A 16,721-nucleotide genomic window follows, 5' to 3' on the forward strand; every position below is an offset into this window, starting at 1 on the left:
TTTTCTTCAAATCTGACATAATAACAACTATAAATCCTAAAATCAATGAAAATAAATTAAAATTAGACGAAGTTTTAAAGTAAAGAGGTGATAAAATAAATTAAATTATGCAAGTCATCACAACTCTTGGAATCAACAAGTTTGATGGTATGGATTATGCGTTTTGGAGGATGCAGATCAAAGATTATCTATATAGTAAAAAGCTGCACCCACCACTTCTTGATATGAAACCGGAAGTTATAAAAGATGATAAGTGAAATCTCCTTGATAGACAAGTGTTGGGAGTAGTCAATGTTAGAATTAGACGCCCTAATTCCAAAATAATGAGAGCAATAATAATAATTGTGGAAGAAAGGAAAATCAAGCACAAAAACAAATAAGATTTATACAGGTTTGCCTCAAGGTGAGACTACATCTTGTCTTTTACCGCTGCAGTAATCCACTCTAACGATGAAATAGTTTACAAGAGAAATCGTACACACTTACAACCTCTCTCGGGCCCACAATGACCTTACCACGAAGGTCGATCCACGTACCGACTCAACATAGGGTGTTGATTAGGCTCCACAACTTAACAATCTCCCACTTGGAGACTAATCCATCATCAATATCTCCTATGTAGTGGCAAAAACTTCTCAATCCTTAGAGAAAAGTCCAACTGAAGTTGCACACAACTTTTAGTTTCTCCATCGTAACAGTCTTTGTTAACATATCAGTCGGATTCTGACTTCCTTGAATCTTCTCAAGTGCTAAGACTCCATCCTCCAGTGCCGATCTGATGAAGTGATAATGCACTTGTATGTGCTTTGTTTTGGCATGATAAACAAGATTCTTTGCTAAATGAATAGCACTCTGACTGTAATAATATAGCACATTCTTCCTAGAAAGACTGCAACCATACCATCTCTTTGTTGGCTTCAGTCACAATGACATATTCTGCTTCAGTAATGGAAAGTGTAACTATCTTCTGCAACTTAGAGACCCAACCAAATGCTGTACCACCCAATGCATATACATATCTAGTGGTACTCTTTCTGCCATCAATATCTCCAGCCATGTCAGCATCTACATAACCATGTAATCCCAAGTCTGACTTTTTGAAACATTAGACTGAGTTTGTAGTGCCTCTCAAATACCTGAGAATTCACTTCACTGCTTCCCAATGTTGCTTACCTGGATTACTCATATATCTACTCACAACTCCCATTGCATGAGCTATGTTTGGTCTAGTGCACACCATGGCATACATGAGACTACCAATAGCAGAAGTATAAGGCACATTGGCCATGTTGTCTCACTCCTCTATAGTAGGTGACTGCTCCTTAGATAGCCTAAGGTGACTAGCCAAAGGATTACTCACTGGTTTTGCATCATTCATGTTGAATCTGCTTAACTCCTTCTTCACATATTCTTCTTGTGACAATTTCAAGACATCATTGCCTCTAGTAATCCTCATCTCAAGGATTTGTTTTGCAGCACCCAAATCCTTCACTGCAAACTTCTTGGACAACTCCATTTTCAACTTATCTATTTCCTATTTACAAATACCTGCTATCAACATGTCATGTCATTAACATATAGCAGTAGAATGATGTAGGAGTCATCAAGCTTCTTCTCATAACAACAATGATCCGTCTGGCACCTCAAGAAACCATTACTACTCATAAAGGTGTAAAACTTCTTATACAATTTTCTTGGAGCTTGTTTGAGACCATACACACTCTTTTGAAGCTTTCACACCATTTTATCCTTTCCTTGTGCTTTGAAACCCTATGGCTGCATCATGTAAATTTCTTCCTCTAAATTTCCATGAAGAAATGCTATCTTTACATCCAAGTGCTCTAAGTGCAAGTCTTCATTTGCCACTCGACCAAGCACTATTATAATAGTAGTCAATTTCACTACTGGAAAGAAAATCTCAATATAGTCAATGCCTTTTTTTGTTGAAATCCTGTTATCACCAGTCTTGCTTTGTACTGCTTGCTTCCATCGTGTTCGTCTTTTATTTGGTACACCCATTTGTTTTGCAAAGCCTTCTTCTCTTTTGGTAACTCGGTCAACTACAATGTTTGATTGGATAATAGTAAATCCATCTTATCCCGCATGGCCAACTCCCACTTGGTAGATTCATCAGCTTGCACGACTTCCTCATAAGTCTTTTGTTCACCTTTATCAGTCAACCAAATATAATTCAGTGCAGGGGAGTACATTTGTGGTGGTTTGCTAGTTTTGGAAGATCTCCCTGAGTTCAGTCATAGGAATGTTCTAATTTACTTATGGGGGTAGATTTTACTGGTCTTCTTGAGTAATATTCTCCATCTCAATAATTGGAAGAGCTCTCAACTGAATCACTTTAGACTTCTTGGCTTCATCACTTGTGATCTCAGATTCTATTCTCAACCTGTCTTTATACAAGGCACCTTCATTGAAGATCACATCTTTGTTCCTAATAACCTTATAACTTTGGTCATCCCAGAAGTGATAACCAAACTCAGTACCACCATAGCCAATAAAAAAACATATCTTGGATATAACGTCAAGATTACTTCTAACAGTGGAATCAATATAAATATAAGAAACACAACAAATACTTTTAAGAAAAAAAGGTTTATCTCTTTGTTGCTTCAAACCTCTTCTGATATTTTGCAATCCAATGATGTTGAAGGACTTCTATTGATCAAATAGGTAGCGGTGCTATTCGCCTCATACCAAAACATCTTTGCCAATCCCGCATGTAATCTCATGCTCCTAGTACGCTCGTTCAAAGTCTTGTTCATCCTTTTAGCCACACCATTTTGTTGAGGTTTTCCAAGAATGGTCTTCTTCATGTTGATTCCATTATCAACACAATACTGCTTGAAATCATCATATATGTATTCCCCTCTTTTATCTGACTACAAGCACTTCACCTTCAAATTTGTCTCATTCTCAACCATTGCTCTCCTTGTTTTGAATGTGTCACAAACATCAAATTTACATTTTAGGAAATAAACCCATACATTCTGCTTGCATCATCAATAAATATCACATAGTAATTTGAACCACCAAGGGAGGTAACAATTGAAGGTTCACACATATGCCCCCCACACATATGTGTGAACCAACTCCAATTTTCTGCTTGTCTTTTGCTCCTTTCTAGCCTTAGAATAGCTAATCCTTTTTTGCTTGCCAAAAATACAAATTTCTCACAAATTTTTGTTTACAGTTTTCAACCATGGTGGCTTCCCTTTGGATTAAAGCACTTTCATTCCCTTCTCACTCATGTGACTGAGCCCATAATGCCAAAAAATTAGAATCAATAACAGTATTAGCAACTGCAACCCTATTTATTCAACTGGAAGTGAAGTGCAAAGTTCCAGTTTTAACTCCTCATTCAACAACTATGGCTCCCTTTGTGATTTTCCAGGAAGCACCATTAAATGTCACATTATGACCTTCATCATCAAGCTACCCTACTGGAATCAGATTACACATCAGGTTTGGCACTTGTCTCTGTCAAGTTGTGGAGCCTAATCAACGCCCTATGCTGAGTTGATACGTGGATCGGCCTTCGTGATAAGGTCGTTGTGGGGGTTAGAAGGGGGGCGGGAAGCCCCTAAAAGGTCCATGATATATTGACTGCTATTTTATTAACGACCGTTTGAGGATTTCACTCTTGTATTGCATCCCTAGTTTTCTCTTTATAATTGGGGGGCATCGCTATTAGGTTTTTATCATCATCATGGAGAAGGATCTCGAGTTGTAGCCCAAAAGAGGTTCGAGAAAAACACCTGTAAGTGTGTGAGTTCTCTTGTAAACTATTTCATCTTCATAGTGGATTACTACAGTGGCGAAAGATAGGACGTAGTCTCACCTTAAGGCGAACTTGTATAAATCTTGCTGTTTTTTTCGTCCTTGCTTTTCCTTTCTTTTGTGATTATTATTATTGCCCTTGTTAGTTTAGAATTAAGGTGTCTAATTCCTAACAAGTGGTTTCAGAGCGGGTCCACGATATATTGATTGTTGTTTTATTAAGGGTAGTTTGGGGATTTCACACTTGTAATATGAATGCCCTAATTTTTTCTTTATATTTGGGGGCCCCATTATTAAGGTTTGATCACCCGGAGTAAGATCATTAGTTGTGGCCGAGACAGGTTAGAGAAAAACACTTGTAAATGTGTGCGATTTCTCTTGTATACTATTTCATCTTCATAGTGGATTACTGCATCGGTGGAAGATAGGACGTAGTCTCACCTTGAGGCGAACCTGTATCAATCTTGTTGTACTTTTTTGTGCTTGATTTTCCCTTCATCTGTGTTAATTATTATTGCTTTCGTTAGTTTGAAATTAGGTCATCTAATTCCTATTATTGCATGCACATATAGAGTTACGTCTTCATTTCTTTATTAATGCTTGATAAAAAAACAACCCCAAAAAGACTCTAGGCTGTCGAAATCTACCTCAAATCCTCATTCAAAGTCTAGAGAAGAAAAACCAATGGGCTGATTTTCTCCTCTTCAACCAATCAATGTATGTTTTTTTTTTTTAAATTACTATGTGCAATAAAGCTGAGTTTTATTCAGCTTTGATTTCTGATATTTCAGCTTATAAACCTCTATTTACTTTCTGGATCACTTTGATACCATGGAGAATGAGAGGTCAAATACTCTAAACAAACATTTCAATGAGGGAAGAAGGAGAAAAAAGAAGAAGAATTAGTGTTTTGAGAGGAATCGAATTGTGGGAAGAGAAGGAGATAATTTCTACCCCCATGTCCCTCTTCTTTATTTATAAACTCATATTAGGGTTACATAGTAGAAAATTTAAATAATGTCCAAACTTTTAAACACTCATCAAAGGAATAAAATAATAAAGAGACTACTTTCTCACAAGCTTGACTTGCAAGAGATGGTGATAGAAAGGAACTTCACTTGAGAAGTTGATGGTGACTCAATTTACATGTCTCTAACGTCATACAAATGTCTCCACTAGGGGAAAATAGTTTTGTGTTTGGGTTTGTAATATCATGTTTTTTGGATGGGTATGCTTCAGATATATTAATATGCATGAATGTGGTTACTCGTATATATCAAGCTTAAAAAATCATGTTTGCCATAATGATACAATTCTTGTTTCCAGTGGTATTACATGGTTATCTATCCAACAATTTATCCATTCCAATTATTGAGCAAAGGTTTTTTTCAAAGAATTGTGCTAAAAAATATTGAAGATTGATGTGTTGAAAAAGCTGCAAAGTAGCATTGTGATAATTTTATGTAAGGTAGAAAGAATCTTTCCACTATCATTTTTAATGTGATGGTCTATCTGACAGTTCATCTACCACAGGAAGTGTTGCTTTGTCGACCTATACAATATTGATGGATGCACTCAATTGAGAGGTGAACCGTCATACACCTTCTCCATTTAAATATTTCATGAAGTATTTTTTTTTAATAATTCATAATTATTGAATAGGTTTCTTTGCAAATTGAAAAACATAGTACGAAATAAAATTCACCCTATAGGTTCAACCACCAAGGCATATATTGACAATGAAGTTTTACGTCATGTAACTGAATGGAGTCAAAACAAGATTCACTTGAATTGATTAGAATTACAATGGAGATATTGATTGCCTCAAGGACAAAAAATTGATTTTTCACACATTACCCACGAGCTAAATGGAATGAAGAAATTAATTGTGGGCTTATTGTTTTTTTGACATATTGAAAATTGTTATGAGATCGAAGAATACCTCTTACAAGTATTGCATGATTCCCTCATTTATGTCTTTTAATAATCTACTATCTATGTTAAATAGTGAGCATGAAGAAGTTTATAAAGCAAAGGTACAACCAATCTGGACCAACAACATGGAGATGAGTTGCTGATTGGTTCAAATTGAAGGTTAGTTGGGCACTTTAACAATTTTTAGGTTAATTAGAGTGTGACAATTCTCCTAAAGTTATCATATCTACTATAGGTAAAAAATTGAGTGGATCATGGCCAAACTTGATATACATAGTGACACATGTACTCTTGGTATCAACCCCATATCAAGCAGGTGCTACTCAAGTTGCATAATAAATGGCATGTGCTACTCAAGTTGCATAATAAATGGCATGTGCTAGAAGTTTGAGACAATTTGTAGGACTCAAAAGAGTGATGCCATTATTAAGAGGTACTAATAAGATAGTTACCTTAATTATTATAGGAGTAGTGATGAATATAATTGAACTATAATACTTGGGATATAATTCATTTTATGCCCTCAAGTGCAAGTGGTTCAAAGTAAATAGTAGTAAAATATAAGCTATCAAGATTGATGAGTGTTCATGATTGTCAACACCTCATGCCAATGGTGCAATGATGATCCATTCACTTTGGCATTTCAAGCAATTTTTTTTTTTTTTACAAAGATGACCCTAAAAATTGTGTTATGTGGTGTGTAGTTCAAACATGATTATGATAAATGTGTATGATGTTTTAGAGCAATAGATAACTACTATTGATGAAATAGATGCGTTTGAATAGGAGTTGTCAAATGACAACATTTTTGTTATCCAACAGAACAAAAATGTTGGGCTAATGGGTAGGTAAGATCTTCCTCTTAAACATACACTTAGACCATTTTGAAGGTAGACAATGAGGAAGAAATGTTAGAAGTAGATGACAAAAATGAGAAGGAAGAAGAAGAGGTAGAGGGAAAAGACGAGGAAGAAGAGAAGCATACAAAAGATGAAAGTCAACTACATGATGATGAATCTAAGTGGATTGTATGTGTAATAATGTTAGTGTACAATTGATGTAACAATATTTATTTGTTTAAAACTACTTTCATGATTATCTATTGATTGATAATATAATTGATATCATACACAATTGTGTAGGTCATTTGATATCATTGCGCTACATGTACCACGTGTACTTCCTGTATCACATGCATCACCTAAAGAGAGCTCCTCATTAGATGTGTTTATTGAGGGTTGACTCTCATCCAGATTTTTCTGATAACAAAAATTTATTGATAACAATTTCAAACTTAAAATTTTATATGCATTTCCTTCAAGAGAAACAAAAAGTCAAGGACCATGCCAAAGAACCAGCATACGCATCTCAAGACCTTGAGCTTCACAAGTGTGTCAAGTTATCTTGAAGAAGCACCCACATGATGAGAAAAAAAGAATTGAAGATTAGAGTCTAAGTAGTCTAACAACTCTCAAGTACTCTACCCATGTAAGGGAGACATCCAAATTTTTCAAACTTTAGGTACACTTGAAGTTTTCAGAGCTATAGGACAAGTTGCATACATAGCCTATTTCGCCGATGCATACCTATCTTTCAAACATATTAGAATCACTTAGGACTAAAGTTAGTCATGCTTTAAAGTCAATTTAGTAATCTAGATTTGGCATCATCAATCATGTTCTCCTAATGATCGATCAACTAGAATGTTCATAGGCCTAAAATATAAAGCCTCAATCAAGGTTAATTGATTGATTGATCAAAACTTGGCCAAAATGTGCTATAAAGCATGATCAATTATTCCATGTGGGTGATTGATCAACCTTGTCTAGGCAATGAAAAAATATGAAGCATGATCAATAATACCTTTAGATCGATTGATCATATAGAAGTTTCCCATTGAGGGACATAATGCATGATCGATCATAGACATGTCATCGAACGATCATATGTGTATTACACTAGTAAGATTAAATGATTGATCAGTCCGAGTAAATTGATCGATCAACTGAAGTTGTCGGACCTAACAGTAAAAAATTGATTGATCAATGCATCGATTATAGAGACATTACTTGATAAAATATAACAATTACACGATTGATCAATCATTACTTTCCATTGATCTATCAATTTCATGTTTGACAGCCAAACAACTACTAGTTTCACTTGGGAAACTTATAAATGCTTCACCATACATGCCTTTGAAAAATTAATGAATATTTATTGGCAAACCTAAACCATACAAAACATTCAATCTTGAAATTCCTTCCCAAGTTCATTCTTGAGAGAAAAGAATTACCTCTTTGAAAAAATTTCAACTCTCAAAATTTCCGCATTCACAAATTGTGATCAAAGTTGGAGGCTTGGAAAATTCAAAGGAGAATATTGTTTCTCCATTACCGAAGGGTGTGAGATTTTTATTTTCTTATGATTTTATATTTTATTTGATAGGTTCATTTAAATCTAGATAGAAGAACTTGTTAGAGCTAGAATCTTGTCAAATCTTTGGGGTGATTTCTTGTAATCGTGTATTTGAGCATACACGTGGCTTAAAAGAGAATCGAGCTCTCTTTTGTTTAATTATGACTAATAGAGCTTAAATTAGTAGAATTTACTAAGCAAGAGTACTTGGACATTGAATACCAATAGGGGAACATCAATAACAAAACATATAGTGTTATTTTTGTTGTGTACATGATTTTCTATTTACTTTCCATAATTTCAATTTGAGTTTAAGTTTTAAATTAAAAAATAAATTCAAACCAAACCAACCACCCCCCACCCCCCCCCCCCGACAAAGAGTAGGCCTTTGAAATCAATTTCTACTTGATTTTAAATAATCAATATGATGACATCTCAAGATAAATTATTCCTTCCAGAAGGAAAATCTACCAAACATTCACCATTAATCAATGGTATGAATTGTGGTTATTGAAAGGTAAAAAAATGAATTCTTCCTCCAATACATAGATTGGGACATTTGGCATGTGACAAAGAAGGGCCTATTTGAGATACAAAATTTAGAAGATGGTCCTCACAAAAGAATTTAATGAGCTAACTAGGGAAGATAAAGAAAAACTCAAAACAAACTCTAAGGCCATTAACTTATTGCTATTCACCTTAGGTTCTAACAAGTTCAATCAGGTCTCTACATGCAAGACTAAAAAGGGAATATGGGATAAACTTGAGGTTACCCATGAACGGACCACTACAGTCTACGACTCTAGAATTGGTTTGTTGATAGCTCAATTTAATGAGTTCAAATGAAGATGGGAAAATTAGTAGAAGAGTTGAACTCTATGTTCACTCATATAATAAATAAATTGAACATTTTAAGAAAGGAAATTTCATTGTATAGACAAAACAGTTAGCTTCTCAAGGCACTTCCAAAGTCATGGGACATGAGGAAAACAACCATTCATGGGAATGCAAACTTTAAAACTATGAGCTCTGAAGAGCTACTATGAATCCTTTTAGCCTACAAGATGGAACCTGAAAAATTAGAGAAAGAGCAACCCAACTGGTCGAGTCTTTCTCTTAAGGCCAAAACTAATGAATAATGACACTAGTGAAGAAAGCTCCGATGGAGTGGGTTTTATCACTGGGCATCTTCAAAAGTTGTATAGAAAGAAGAAAAAATTTAAAAGAGGGCAAGTTAAGAATCAAAATGACAAATATTTCAAAAGGATTGATGTTTGTTATGAGTGTGGTAAATCAGGGCATAAAAGAAACAAGTACCCAAACTGAAAAGGAAGAACCCCATTCTCAAGAAAAGATCCAAATAACAAGAAGAAGAAAGTCTTGATCTCAACTTGGAATACAATGGAAGAAGAGTCCAGCCATTCCAAGGAAGAACGTTAAGTTGTGAAGCCTAATTAACACCTTACTCTCTGGCGCGGATCAAACTTGTGGTAAGGTCTCCGTGGGAGTTGGAAGAGGGAGGGGTGATGGTAGGGAGTCCCCTTCCTGGGGTTCAGAGGTAGAGTCCCCTGGCTGGTCCACTATATATTGACCACTGTGTCATTAAGGATAGTTTGGGGATTTCACACTTGTAATCCAGTTGCACTAATTTTCTCTTTATATATGGGGGCACCGTTGTTAGGGTTTTATCACCTTGAAAATCATCTTCATCAGAGGAGCATCAGTTGTAGTAGAGAGAGGTTAGAGAATAAACAACACCTGTAAGTGTGTGCGATCTCTCTTGTAAACTATTTCATCTTTATAGTCAATTACTACAGTGGCGAAAGATAGGACATAGTCTCACATTGAGGCGAACCTATTTAAATCTTATTTGTTCTCGTGCTTGCTTTTCCTTTATTCTGTAATTATTATTATTGCTCTCGTTAGTTTGGAATTAGGGCATCTAATTACTTACAAGTGGTATTAGACCTTTGGTTTGTGATTGAGAGAAATGGCTTGCGAAGAAGGATAGACACTTGGAATCAACAAGTTCGATGTTATGGATTTTGCTTTCTGGAGGATGTAGATAGAAGATTATTTGTATAGTAAAAAGCTGCACGCACCACTTTTGTCGAAGAACGTTGTTCAAAATGTGGCATCGGAGAAAACCACAATGGGGATGATGAAGATTTTGTCCGATATGTATGAGTATCCTTCCACAAATAATAAAGTACATCTCATGAAAAAGCTCTTCAATTTAAAGATGACAGAAATACATCAGTGGCATTACATTTGAATAAGTTTAGCATGTTTGTCAATCAATTGACCTCCGTTCAAATTAAATTTGATGATGAGGTTCATGCTTTAATTCTTTTGGCATCTCTGCCAAATTGTTGGGAGCCTATGACGATTGCGATCAGAAACTCTATAGGCAACAGGAAGTTGATCTTTAATGATGTCCGGGATACCATTCTCGCCGAGGAAATTCGTAGAAAGGACACTAAAGAATTTCCGATATCTAATTCTGCCCTAAATGTGGAGACTAGGGGCAGGAACTTCTAGAGGAATTTCAACAAGGGCAACTGTAGAGGGAAGTCAAGGAATGGTAGAAGCAAGTCCAAATTTGGAAGGAATGTGGAACACTGGAATTGTGGCAAGTCTGGTCACATAAAGAAGAACTGCAGAGCATCGAAGAATGATGAAAAGAAAATGATACTACAAATGCAGTGACCGAAGAGGTACAAGATGCTTTACTCTTGTCGATTGATATCCCTATTGACTCTTGGGTGTTAGATTTAGGAACTTCTTTCACACCACCGCACACTGTGAGATCGTGGAGAATTTTGTTGTTGAAGATCACAAGAAGGTGTATCTTGCTGATGGAGAGCCTTTGGATTTTGTCAGTATTGGTAATGTCAGTTTGAGGATGTCAAACTGGACAATGTGGAAAATTCACAAAGTCAGACATGTACCAAAACTGAAGTGTAATCTGATCTCAGTAGGGCAACTTAATTATGATGGTCATAATGTGACTTTTAATGGTGCTGCTGGGAAAGTCAGTAAGGGAGCCATGGTTGTTGCATGAAGAGTTAAAACTGGAACTATTTACATCACCTCTAGTTCCTGAGACACTGTTGTAGTTGCAGATGTTGTTAATGATTTTGAGCTGTGGCATTATAGGCCCGATCACATGAGTGAGAAGGGAATGAAAGTATTCAGTCCAAAGGGAAGCTACCGGGGTTAAAATTGTAAACAACAGTTTGTGTGAAGGTTATATTTTTGGCAAGCAGAATAGGGTTAACTTTTCCAAGGCTGGAAAGGAGCAAAAGACAACAAAGTTGGAGTTGGTTCACACAGATATGTGGGGTCTTCAACTGTTACCTCCCTACGTGGTTAGAACTACTATGTGACATTTATTGATGAAGCAAGTAGAAAGGTATGGGTTTATTTCATAAAAAAGAATCTGATGTCTTTGATACCTTCAAGAGATGGAGAGCAATGGTTGAGAATGAGACAAATTTGAAGGTGAAGTGTCTGCAATATGATAATGGGGGGAGAATACATAGAAGATGATTTTAAGCAGTACTGTGCTGATAATGGAATCAAGATGAAGAAGACCACTCCTGGAAAATCTCAACAGAATTGTGTGGCTAAAAGGATGAACATGACTTTGAATGAGCGTGCTAGGAGCATGAGATTAAATGCGGTATTGCCAAAGATGTTATAGTTTGAGGCTATTAGCACCGTTGCCTATTTGATCTATAGAGGTCCTACTTGGATTGCAAAATAACAGAAGAGGTTTGGAACAGCAAAGAGGTAAACTTTTCTTTCTTGAAAGTTTTTGGTTGTGTTTCTTATATTCATATTGATTCTATTTGTTGAATTTAGGATCCAAAGAGAGAGATTTACTCAAGAAGGAGTGTGTAACTTGATTAATTACGAATTACAACACCTCTATTTATAGTAGAGGAAGAGATAGAGTCCTTATACAATTAGCCTTTCAATCTCCTAATTACATTCCAACTCTAACTCTCCAAGATAAGTCTATCAACACAATCTACAAGAAGTCTAATATGAGTTGAACTAGAACTCTTCTTCAATAACGTGAATATAAAGGAGGAGGCCAGCACGTGGCTTTATCCTTGTGGGTCCTACGTGATCTTCCAACTCATATTGATAAGTTTGCCAGCTCGTGGTACTTTGTAGGTCCCACTTGATCTTCAAGTCTTCTAACTCATTTGAGCTTGTGCTTCTTATCTTCTTAACTCATGCTAACTTGGGTGAGGACTCTTCTTGGTGTCCCACCTCCTCATGGTGGATCCCACTAGTTTATGGACCATGGTGGGTCCCACATTGTAACACTCCCCCTCAAGCTGGGGGTGAGAAAACATCATAAATGCCCGACTTGCTATTGATGGTAGACATAATCTTGTGAGTGACCCGCTTGGTGAGAATATCTACAACTTGAATTTGTGATGATATAAAAAACCTGCTTGGAACTTTTCTCGTATAAAATGGCAGTCCACTTCAATATGCTTTGTTCTTTCATGGAAGACTGGATTTGATGTAATGTGTATTGCTGCTTGATTATAACAATTTAGATCCATCAGAGCTTCTTTGTAGAATCCCAATTCAGTGAGAAGCAATCTTATCCATAGGAGCTCACTAACATTGTGTGCCATGGCTCTGTATTTTGCTTCTGCACTAGTCTTTGCTACTACATTTTTCTTCTTGATTTTCCATGTAACCAAATTCCCTCCAACCATCGTACAAAATCCCGAACTATATTTTTTGTCATCCGGGGATCCGGCCCAGTCTGCATATGAGAATCCTTCAATGTTGAAGTGACCATGGTTTTTATTGAGAAGCCCTCTTCCTGGAGCTCCTTTCAGATATCGTAGTATCCTTTCAAGTGCTTGCTAATGACTAAGTTGTGGCTTGTGCATGTATTGAATTACCACACTTACTGCGTATGATATATGCGGTGTTGTTACACACATGTAAATAAGTTTTCCCACTAGTCTTTGATATTTCCCAATATCTACATCTTCTCTAGTGCCTCCACATAATTTTGTATTTGAGTCCATAGGAGTGTCTGCTGGTTTGCATCCCATCATTCCTATCTCCTCTAGTAGATCAAGGGAATACTTCCATTGGGATAGTACAATCCCATGTCTGGATTGTAATACTTCAATACCCAAAAAGTATTTGAGTAGTCTAAGATCCTTCGTCTTGAATTCAGCACATATTTTTTCTTTTTTTTCTAGATGCCCTCAGAACACTATCAGTTAAAAGGATATCATCAACATATACAACCAGAATTACCTTAACTCTCGTTGTGTTTTCAATAAATATTGAGTGATCTCCAGAGTATCTGTAAAAGTCGGCCCGTATGAGGGCTTGATTAAATTTTGGAAACCATGCTCGAGGGGAGTGCTATAGACTATACAAAGATTTTTTGAGGCGGCATATTGACTCCCCCTCAACCTGTTATGCACGCAATAACATTATTATTTTACTATTTTTTCTTTAATTTACTTTATTTTATTTCAGGTTTTAAGCCACATGGGTATTTTTGGAATATTTCATTTATAGGGGTATTTTTGTAATATTTTATCTTAAACTTTGTAAGGGTCAACCCTATTTAAGGGGTAAGAGTAATGAGAAAGAAAAACATTGATTTTAGGTGAAACAGGGTTTGAAGTTCTCTTAAACGAGCTTAGGGGTGTGCATTCTCCTTAACGAACCTAGGGTTTTCAAACTTCCCTTTGGCTTGATCTTCATCTCTCTCTTCTTCCCTACGAATCCTTGTGTCAGATCTCCATTCCAATGTCTGGATTGAGGTTGCATTGCCAAAAATAAGTGGCTCTATTATGGACTCCATAGTATCTAGAGTAGCAGGTTGATGTAGAGGGTAACTTTTGTAATTTTTAGAATTCTCAACTAAGTGGCATTGATGTAATTCCTTTAAGAACTATGGCCTTGCGTTGGCTATTGTAAGGGGCGCTCCTAATATTTATAGGGGCATCGTTGAATGAAAGAACTAAGTATTGTTCAATAGGTAAATGAGATCGGGTTCTCTCTCTCACGAGGCCTAAGGGTGGAGCTCCTTTGAAAGCTCAATCTCACAGCGCTCCATCACCTTCTTCCTCCTTGAGTGCATCATCCACCATTGGGCACTCTAAGAACCCAAAAGCAGTCACTTCATCGTCATTAAACCTGGAACCCAGAGGACATCATCGGGTGACTCGATCCATGACTAGGGAATCCAACAGGCTCTAGGATAGGGCCCCATGGATCAGCAGCAACTCTCCACTGTGTAAAACATTTAGTGCTGAGTATGTTCACATAAGCAGCATTGTAGTTGGCCAATCCAACAGTGGCACAAAACAGAGACAAGCGATTTGTTTCTAGTGTAATATGAATAGGAGCCTCCAAAACAAAATTGATGTTGCCATATGTAGGCCCATACTGGTAGCCAATCGTCCTGCCATTTGCTAGATCTCCCCCAAAGGCAACACTAATACCATCCCATTTCCCTATCTCTCTTCCAATCGTATCCACATCCAACAGAGCCTGTGGAGGGTGCTGGCTTGGACTATCCCCAACAGTAATAACATGAATACCTGCTGTTGATGCAACTCTTCTGGCAGCAGTAATTTTACCAAATTCAATTTCAGGTTCTACTGCATGTTTGACATCTTCAACAAAACTAGAATTTATTTCTTCAATCTCAATTGAGTCACTTCTAATAACAGAATCATGCAGCACTAATTCACCTTTCTCAGCATACCCATCCGTAGTTGCAGCACGAATGCATCCTTATCAGTAGATACAATAATAATACATACTTTTGCATTCTCAAAGTTAACTAAGCCAAAATATTTGGAATTTCCATCTCCTTCTCTCATTACTATAGACAATGGACCCACAAAATTAAGCCCCTCAACCGCTAGATCAGCTTTTGCTGCCTTCTCAAATTTAATCTACTTATCATGCAGAAGCATCACATTAAGCACAAATAGATAATGCACAACATTAACATCCTGTGCATGATTTGCCACAATTGCTTCACCAAGAAAACCACAACGGATGGAACCCAAAAATTAACCCCCACCTTTTCAATTTGACAACGAACAAACCCATAGGTAATGTGTGCTTCAACAGAACAACAAAGCCACTGGCAAAAAAATTTCAAACGTTCCCAAAAAATTATTTTTATAGATTCCGACATCCTCCAAAAAATTTCATCTCGAAATTCACACACCCAAGCCGAAATTCCATCACTTGGGCACTGTTTCTCTGCTTCACAAAATAGAGAACCTCCGTCCCCAATTTTTGAGCAGCGTTGCTACTGTTCAGCCCCTTTTAGTCACATCAACACCATGAAAGACTCATTTTGACCTAAAATTATCCGAAGCTTTCCCCTAATTTTGTTGAAGATGGTTCCCCACTGGGCTGTCGAGAGCAAGATTTTGAGTGAGAGTGTGTTATGGTCCCTAGCCATGGATCTAGTAACTCGGCAAGTTGAATAAGGATCCAACACTGTTTAAGGGTTTCTTAACACATTTTTTTCGTGAAAAGAACTCTCTTCTACTTCTCCTCTTATGTTAGGATTGAAAAGGAGTTTCCTTTTTTCAATTATAGATGCAACCAGCAAGTTAAAGGAATGTTTAACCACTTAGATATGAAACCCCTATTTTATAACTCACATCAATAGGTATAAATCCCTAAAACCATGCATCTACTTCTTATACATAAAAGAGACCAGAGAAGACCTTCCCAAACACGGAAAAGGTAATCAGAAATACCTCTTGAAGATCTCCTCCAACCAGCAACTCAAAAGCCTCCTCCTTTGATGAAAAGGCTCACAAAAACCTCCCCCTCGTGCTGCTGGTTCGTGGCAGAGGTAGATTGCTCTTGCAGCTTGGATGAGAAGGGTGATTCCACTTCCTTTTCCTTCCAAGATCTCCTCAAAGACTCCCCAATGGATGCAGCAAACCACCTAGAGAGTTCAGGCCAAGAACCCTAGAATAGGGAGCCTAGAAAGAACCTAAATTACCCTAGTTTATGCTAATTCCAAACTTGCTTTATTTCTCCATCCTTACCCCTTAAATAGGGTCATTAACATCAACATAGGTTAGGGTTATAAAACCCAATTCTACCCCTACCTTTAAGTTTGATTACAAATCAATAAAATTCAAAATTAAAAGCAACATAAATAATAAAAGTAAGGTAGATGACTTAGTGTTATTGAGTCCATAAAATCAATGTTAAGCACCTACCCAATACTACCCAAAAGATCGGCCTATTAGGAGCAGAAGACATAGGTACTTAACCCCAGGACCACAACATCACATCCCACCTTCGCGAGCCGACGTCCACGGCAGCCCACTCTAGCGACACTGGCCGGACCCGGGTTAAGTTCCTACGGCCTACCAGTAATTTTAATTTGGCCGCTAGGTCACCCCCTCCAGGATTCGAATGCGAGACATGGGAGCCCGCTCTGATACCAAATGTTAAGCACCTAGCCAATACTACCCAAAAGACCGGCCTATTAGGAGTGGAAGACATAGGTACTTAACCCTAGAACCACA

The sequence above is a fragment of the Aristolochia californica genome, unplaced genomic scaffold, assembly GCF_029961685.1.
Source record: "Aristolochia californica isolate CCGP_79_NKW_82.1479 unplaced genomic scaffold, dmAriCali1.0.hap1 SCAF_4, whole genome shotgun sequence".
In the NCBI taxonomy this organism is placed as follows: Eukaryota; Viridiplantae; Streptophyta; class Magnoliopsida; order Piperales; family Aristolochiaceae; genus Aristolochia; species Aristolochia californica.